Source organism: Enhydra lutris, unplaced genomic scaffold, assembly GCF_002288905.1.
Source record: "Enhydra lutris kenyoni isolate GAN:26980312 unplaced genomic scaffold, ASM228890v2 scaffoldscaffold1, whole genome shotgun sequence".
Lineage (NCBI taxonomy): Eukaryota > Metazoa > Chordata > Mammalia > Carnivora > Mustelidae > Enhydra > Enhydra lutris.
This window is the reverse complement of record NW_019154085.1, coordinates 79081589-79090984: the sequence shown is the minus strand read 5'-3', so window position 1 is coordinate 79090984 and position 9396 is coordinate 79081589.

Genomic DNA, 9396 nt, shown 5'->3' with positions numbered 1-9396 from the left:
AAAAAAAAAAAAAAAGGCCATGTCATACTCTTTTTAGTTTAACCTCAGCCTATACTGGTCAACTTCTAGTTCCTCTTTCATCACCTAACACTTGGTATGGAACATGCTCAAATTCTACCCAGCCAAGTTAATTGCCAGCCAACACAGCTGCACCTGAACCTTATCAGTGGAAGAGTACTCTGTAACAAAAAGAGGCCCATCTGGGTGTCTCGATACCCTGGTCAAGTTCCTATTCTGAATGACCTTGAGCAAGCTTTTCTCTGTTAGAAAATAAACATCTTGGCTTGAAGTATGCAGACCCCTTCCAGCAAAACAGTTTATTATTCCAGGATTAATTTTCCAAATGTCAGGTATAGTCAGTCTACTAACAGAACTTACATACTCCAATAAAGGAGAAAATAGCTTTTGCAACAAGTATAACCCAAACAAGGCAACAGTTACAAGAGGAAACAAATGTGATCCAATCGCTGTGCTTCATGCCATGAGAGAATCAAAAAGTCCCCACATTTGAGAAGGGGAAATCCGGAGTATAAGGCACAAAGTGCATAAAGCAAGAAACCAAAAAGACAGATTAGCAAACACAGATCGCAAAAGGCAAAATGGCACATGACAGTGCTGGGGGAGAAAGCATGAAATGTCAGGAGAAGCTAATCAGGAAGGATTTCCTGGCAGTGAGGGTTTTCTGAGTCACTGGAAATAAGGCTAATGTGTTAGAAATGGGGAGGTAAAGCCCTGGAGCTGGGGAGGAATGTGCGAAGGTACAGAGGCGTAAGTGAACATATAAAGGGCAACAGTGGAGTCAGTTCCACACAAGGGTTTTCTCCCCTGCAGAAATAAACCATTTAGCATACACAAGGCAATGCGAACACGTGCCCATCCAGTTCATTTATGCTAAGATCACAATAGCAGGAAAGACTAGCTGTCAGCAGTGTCCCTGCAGTTCCGATTCACAGGTTCATGCCCTCATGAGGTCACACTGGACCCAGTATCTTCCAAAACTTCCCCAGAACTTATTAGGAGGTATTAGACCACATGTTGCTTAGCCCCGGCTTATTGATTTCCTTTACATGTAACTTTGCATAATATCCGTACCATGAAGAGGAGACCCTCAATCAAACACCCAGGACTGGCATCAACAGAAGTCATAACCAGTGAAACCTGTTACATTTCAGTGCCACTCTAAGTTTAAGAGCCACCCCCTACCCCGCCAACTATTTTTCCAAGTATCTTCCCTGGATTCACACAGTTAACCCCTTCTATTCCTACTTGCTATAACAAATATTTTCTTCTGATAAAATATATGACTTGTTTTGGTAGTACTACCCAGTGAGGAGATGGGCTCATCACAGAAGACCACAGACAGATTATTTTTATTTTATCATTACAAAATGCAGGACAAATCCATGACAAAATTTGCATTTGAGGAAACTTTAGCAGCCTCGTATATAATAGGTAGGTAGTGATAAAGGAATGGAAGCTGGAAGCCAAGTAAGAAGCCCGGTGGTCATTTTGGTCTTCTGGGTGTAAAATACAAAGGATCCACTGAAGCCAGAATGATAGCATGGCAATAACAGGAAGGCGTAAATCTAAGAGATGTACATAAATACTCTAAGTGCTTACTGATGCACTGAATTTAACAGAGTTGTACCAAAGACACATAAAGACAACACTAGAAAACTGAGAATGGTCAAGGCATACAAAGCAATGGAGAAATAGGGAAGTTGGTTTGGGATGCACTGGAATTCAACATTCATCTATTCCTTCTAATATTTATTGAGAATTTACTAAATGCCAGCCACTATACCAGATCCTAGGGACATAGGATAGTTGCTAAGACAAACCTGGTCCCTTTCTTCATGAAGCTTACAAACTATCAACATATGGTTCTAAGTGATCAATTTTTGTTTAAAGTGCTGCATTAGGGAAGTTCAGGCTATTATGGAAGAGGGGACTCAATATCATCTGATATCTAAGGGAAAACCTGAGGGAGAAAATATGAGAAGAGTTTGAAAAACCAATGGATTCAAATGAGATCAATGCGCTTTGAGGTATTTGTGAAAAATCCAATTATTTTCAAGTAACTCTGTACCAGACACTTTACATATGTTGTTTCATTCAAATCACACATCATCCCTATAAGGTAATTATTTCATTTCTAAAACCCAAAACTTCAAATCAAACATTTTAAATTGACCATGATGGCAAGGCAAATAAGTACCAAAGTTGGAAGTCTGCCCCAGTCAACCCGCCTAAAAGAACTGCTTTAACAGGTTAGAAGAGGTTTTTTTTTTTTATTCTGAAGGAAATTACCTCTATAAGCATTTCCTTTGGCACTAGCTCCATTCTGAATAAAACCAATTCTTCTTCCCTTTGACAGCTCTTAAAATATTTAAAAACAATTATGCTCACCAACCAGCTTTCAAGTTTTCGCTACATTGTATGTATATGTTTGCAGATTCTAATCACGAGAAGTGTTACCTTACACACCACTTTGTGGCTTGTTTATTCTTGTAGACAAGGCAGTAACATTACATTATACTGCGACATGACCTAATTTTTGTTATATACTTCATATACATATCTCAGTATCCTGTCCCATTCTCTGGTACATTTGACATCGCTCCTCAATCCCCCTCAACCTCCATCTCTACTTCTTTGACTTCCCTTATTATTAATTTTCCACAGTCCCAGTGCTCTCACACTAATTATCAACAAATATTGGTCACAACTTCCCCATGACTGCTCCTTTTAGCCCTTTGTCTCTTGCTTTCATCTATAGTATCTGATAGTTTCTGGATTCTTTTGTCTCACCAAGCTTCTCCATTTGCCATTTCTCTCATTAGCTACATTGAGGTTCTTCCCCTTTCTTGGGTTAAATTCCTACAGAGTTTTCCGTGCCATAACTAATAATTTCAGACAGCTTTTAGCCACATTTCTAATTAAAACCCACAGGTAAAAGTTTGATGGAAAACAGGTGCGCTTGTATAAGGGAAAACACCTGTTTTAGTACTTGGAGCTCAAATGGAAAAACAGACCGCTTCTTATATATATATATATAAAAAAAAAAAGCAAGTACATTAGATATTTTCTTTTCCTGTGCCTATGAGATCTAAGGATCATTGGTTTGAAGTAATAAAGCACATAAGTGAATATCTTTAGGGAATTTGAGGAAATTTGTCAAATGCCTCCATGACAAGTAGGTGTTTTATGATTTCTAAACATTGATTTCAGAACCACTTTCAGCTTGCAAAGTCTGAGGCTTATTCTGTCCCACTGTACATTAAATCCCATTACTCTTAATGGCAAAACATAATGAGCCTCTTGATTTGGGGGGAGGAGAAAACTCCCAAACTGAGAGAAGACACCTTAATTGTTCTTCTGCCTTTAAATGAGCAAAAACTATCAGATGGCTATGCCATCTGAAGTTCCTATACATTATATTCAACGTCACCAGTAGCAATTTTCCTATTAGGGTCTCCATTAATCAATGCTAACTTTACACATTAACATTTGTGGGAGACAAAGCTCCTCCTGTTAGTTCTCTCTCACACATAACACACACACACACACACACACACACATACATTTCCTACTTTTTTTTTAATTTATTTTTTTCAATGTTCCAAAATTCATTGTTTATGCACCACACCCAGTGCTCCATGCAATACGTGCCCTCCATAATAACCACACCAAGCTCAAATAACCCCCCAACCCTCTCCCCTCCAAAACCCTCAGCTTTGTTTCTCAGAGTCCACAGTATCTCATGGTTTGTCTCCCCCTCTAATTTCCCCCAACTCACTTCTCCTCTCCATCTCCCAATGTCCTCCATGTTATTCCTTATGTTCCACAAGTAAGGAAACCATATGATAATTGGCTCTCTCTGCTTGACTTATTTCACTCAGCATAATCTCCTCCAGACCTGTCCATGTTTATACAAAAGTGGGGTATTCATCCTTTCTATGGAGGCATAATACTCCATTGTGTGTGTGTGTGTGTGTGTGTATATACATATATATATATGTATGGTATATATATGTACCACATTGGATATATATCTTGGAAAGAACCAAGAGTTATATATATATATATAAAGAAGATGTGTGTGTGTGTGTGTGTGTGTGTGTGTGTATGTATATATATACACACACACACATCTTCTTTATCCATTCTTTATCCATTTATCTATCCACATCTTCTTATCCATTCGTCCTTTGAAGGCCATCTTGGTTCTTTCCACAGTTTAGCAACTGTGGCCATTGCTGCTATGAACATAGGGGTACAAATGGACTTTCTTTTCACTACATCTGTTCTTTGGAGTATACCCAGTAGTGCAATTGCAGGGTTATAGGGTAGCTCTATTTTTAATTTCTTAAGGAATCTTCACACTGTTTTCCCAAGTGGCTGCACCAACTTGCATTCCCACCAACAGTGTAAGAGGGTTCCCCTTTCTTCACATCCACTCTGGCACTTGTTTACTGTCTTGTTGATTTTGGCCATTCTAACTGGTGTAAGGTGGTATCTCAATGTGGTTTTGATTTGAAGTTCCCTGATGGCTAATGACGATGAACCTTTTTTTCATGTGTCTACTAGCCATTTGTATGTCTTCTTTGGAGAAGTGCCTGTTCATGTCTTCTGCCCGTTTTTTGACATGATTATCTGTTTTCTGGGTGTTGATTTTGAGGAGTTCTTTATAGATCTTGGATATCAGCCCTTTGTCTGTTGTGTCATTTGCGAATATCTTCTCCCATTCCGTGGGCTGCCTCTTTGTTTTATTGACTGTTTCCTTTGCTGTGTAGACGCTTTTGATCTTGATGAAGTCCCAGAAGTTCATTTACACTTTTGTTTCCTTTGTCTTTGGAAACATATCTTGAAAGAAGTTGCTGTGGCTGATGTCGAAGTAGTTACTGCCTATGTTCTCCTCTAAGATTCTGATAGATTCCTGCCTCACATTGAGGTCTTTTATCCATTTCAAGTTTATCTTTGTGTATGGTGTAAGAGAATGGTCGAGTTTCATTCTTCTATACATAGCTGCCCAATTTTCCCAGCACCATTTATTGAAGGGACTTTTTTCCAGGGTATATTTTTTCCTGCTTTGTCCAAGATTAGTTGACCATAGAGTTGAGGGTCCATATCTGGGCTCTCTTCTCTGTTCCCCTGGTCTATGTGTCTGTTTTTGTACTAGTACCATGCTATCTTAGTGATCACAGCTTTGTAGTAAAGCTTGAAATCAGGTAATGTGATGCTCCCAGTTTTGTTTTTCTTTTTCAACATTTCCTTAGCAATGTGGGGTCTCTTCTGGTTCCATACAAATTTTAGGATTATTTGTTCCAGCTCTTTGAAAAATGCCCACGGAATTTTGATCAGGAAGGCAGTGAATGTATAGATGGCTCCAGGCAGTAGACATTTTAACAATGTTTATTCTTCCAATCCATGAGCATGGAATGCTCTTCCATCTTTTTGTGTCTTCTTCAATTTCTTTCATGAGTGTTCTGTAGTTCCTTGAGTACAGATCCTTTACCTCTTTGGTCAGGTTTATTCCCAGGTATCTTATGGTTCTTGGTGCTATAGTAAATGGCATTGATTCTGTAATTTCCCTTTCTGTATTTTCATTGTTAATATATAAGAAAGCAACTGATTTCTGTACATTGACTTTGTATCCTGCCACATTACTGAATCCCACCACTTCTGAGGAGAGGGAGTTCCGATATTAGGAAATTCAGGCCACAAACAGTTTACTGCCACGACTAGCATGTTCAACAGAAGTCAAGACCAGATGCCAGAGAAAAGCACGGGTACTTGAAAAACATCTAAAAAACACTCTTAAATCCATTTCTTCTGACTTATTTCTCTCTAGGCACTTTGAGTCATTTTCTCTACCTTAAATTTTATCCCATATGTGTGGTATAAAAAGAACCACGACTCTTCCCTCTCTCTGAAAGAGATCTCATCTCTGAAGACGAGGGCAGGTAGAAGAGAACCATTTTGTCTCTTCTTAGGGTTCCTACCTTGTCACAGGAAGATATGCCTTTTCACTTTTGTAAGTATCTCAGAGACACCCAAGCCTACTTTCCATTCCATTCCCTCTACCCCCTCAAAAGAAGAGGATGGCTTATCAAATCGCACCCTGAGAAGACTCCCTGCAAACTGGAAGCCTGGGCTCTCTCCTTTACACCTGGAAAGTGTAAGCGCTCCTCCCACTCATTTCCTTCAGTAGTAAGAACACTGGAGTCTATGATGCCAATTTACAAACTGTGGTCCATGTACCAGCCGCAGTAGCAGCACCTGTGAATTTGTTAGAATTGCAAATTGCCCAGCTGCATTCCAGGCAGAGTGAATCCAAAACCCTGGAGTGAGGGCCCAGGAATCCATGTTTTCACAAGCTCTCTAGGGAATTGTTTAAGAGCTGAAGTTTAAGAAGTACTTTCTGGAGTGCTTCTGAAATGTTAACAATTATATGAATGACCTGGCCTGGGAATATGGAGAAACTGCACACTGTGATTCTACATGTTAACAATGTCTCAGGTGGTACTGATGTTATTGGTCCTTGGACCTCCCACTTTCTCAGCATTGGCTGAATATGAGAATCACCAGGAGAGCTTAAACACCACAAGCAACAGACCCCTACCCTCAGAGATTCTGATTTAATTGGTTTGGTGTGCAGCCAGAGCATGTGGGAAAACTGTAGTTTTAAATCCAGTTGACATTTTAGACTCTATGTCTATATTTTCACTAGTTCTAAGCCCATATAGAGAAGAACATGATTGGTACCTTAAATCCAACTAGGAAGTTCACTGGGAAGAAGTCAGTAATAGGATCTGACTCTACTGCAGTCCATGGGGAGAAACCCATTTCCTCAGTCATTTGACCATGCTGTTCTTTCCATAAAAGTGTTAACAACTAGGCTGGAAAGTCCAAAATTTGAATATGAGCCTCGGAGAAAGAGAACAAAGAGATTTCTCAGACTGCTTTTTTAAAGGTTGGGTCACATCACTCATAGGGTTTGTCAGGCTCATCATAGTAAAAGACTAAATAAGGTCCAACTCTAGTGGGTATTATAGTATAGACACACCTAAGAATTAACATCTACTGAAAACCCATCTAATAAATATTTATCAGATACCTGCTTTTTTGGCAAGCTCAGTGGCGGGCACTGGGGATAGAATAATGAACAAGAGGAATTCCACTTCTGGAATGGTGGCCTCAGAAGACCTGTAAACCTGCTCCCTAACAAAGCAAGCCTAACTGGTGAAAATTATTTTTTAAAAAATTTAAGCTTCTGCAATTTTCCTAAGAGCAAAATGAAGAAACATATATTTAAGAAAAATCTGTGGGGCGCCTGGGTGGCTCAGTGGGTTAGGGCCTCTGCCTTCGGCTCGGGTCATGATCCCAGGGTTCTGGGATCCAGCCCTGCATCAGGCTCTCTGCTCAGCAGAGAGCCTGCCTATTCCTCTCTCTCTGCCTGCTTCTCTGCCTACTTGTGATCTCTGTCGAATAAAAGAATAAAATCTTTTTTTTTTAAAAATCTACTAAAACTCAGTAAGAACAGCAATACTCTATGACATTTGAACCAATGTCATATGTCAACATCAATGACATATGAACAAATGTATGCCAATATATTAGAACACTTAGATTTGATGGACAAATTCCTAGAAAGCACAAACTACTAAAATTGACCCAGGGTGAGAGAGAAAATCTGACTAGACTAATAACAAGTGAAGAGATGGAATTAGTGCTCCAAAAACTACCTACCTACAAAAAACGTCTAGTTTCAGATGGATTTATTGGTAAATTCTACTGAACATTTAAAGAAGAATTAATAACAATTATTCACAAACTTTTCCAAAACCCTGAAAAGAAACACTTCTCAACTCATTCCATGAGGCCAATATTACTCTGACACTAAAACCAGACAAAGACATCATGAGAAAACTATAGAACTACCTCTTCCTCATATGAACACAGATGTAAAAATCCATAACAACATACTAGCAAACCAAATTCAGCAAGACATAAAAAAAATTATATACCATTACTAAGTGAAACTTACCATAGGAATTCAATGTGGATTTAACATTCAAAACTTAATTAATGGGGCATAAAGGTGGGGTGGAGGGTGTTACATGAGGAAATTATCATGAAGAACCAAGTATCCCATGGTTTAAATCTGAATTTATATTATACCCTAAGAAACAAATGGACAGCTTTTGAAGAGGGTTTTTTAAATTCAATTAATTAACATATAGTGTATTATTAGTTGCAGGGATAGAGTTCAGTGAGCCCTTCTTAAGGCCTGTCACCCAGTTACACCAACCTCCCACTTCCCTCCTCTCTAGCAACCATTAGTTTGTTTCCTATGATTAAGAGTCTTTTAAGGTTTGTCTTCCTCTGATTTCATCTTATTTTCTTTTTCCCTCCTTCCCCTATGGTCCTCTGTTTTGCTTCTTAAATTCTGCATATAAGTTGAATCATCTAATAATTGTCTTTCTCTGATTAACTTATTTCACTTAGCATAATACCCTGTAGTTACATCATTTTTTTTTTTTGGATGGCTGAGTAATATTCCATGGTAAATATGTATACCATATCTTCTTTATCCATTCATCTGTTGGTGGACATCTAGGCTCTTTCCATAGTTATTATAGTTATTATAGTTATGGCTATTGTGGACATTGTTATTATAGTTATGGCTATTGTGGACATTGTTGCTGTAAACAATGGGTGCACATGCCCCTTCAGATCACTACATTTTTATCTTTGAGGTAAATACCTAGTAGTGCAATTGCTGGGTCATAAGGTACCCCTATTTTTAATTTTTTGAAGAACCTCCATACTGTTTTCCAGAGTGCCTGTACCAGCTTGCATTCCCATCAGCAGTGTAAGAGGCTTCCCTTTTCTCCACATCCTCGCCAACATTTGTCATTTCCTGACTTGTTAATTTTAGCTATTCTGACTGGTGTGAGGTGGTATCTCATTGTGGTTTTGATTTGTATTTACCTGATGTAGAGTGATGTTGAGCACTTTTTCATGTGTCTATTGGCCATTTGGATGTCCTCTTTGCAGAAATGTCTGTTCATGTCTTCTGCCCATTTCTTGACTGGATTATTTGCTCTTTGGGTGTTGAGTTTGATAAGTTCTTTATAGATCTTGGATACTAGCCCTTAATCTGATACATCATTTGCAAATAGCTTCTCCCATTCTGTCAGTTGTCTTTTAGTTTTGTCAACTGTGTTCTTTACTATGTAGCTTTTTATCTTGATGAAGTCCCAATAGTTCATTTTTGTATTTGGAGACGTGCCTAGCAATAAGTTGTGGGGCCAAGGTCACAGAGATTGCTGCCTATTTTCTCTTCTGGGATTTTGATGCATTCCTCTTGTGCATTAGGTCTTTCATCCA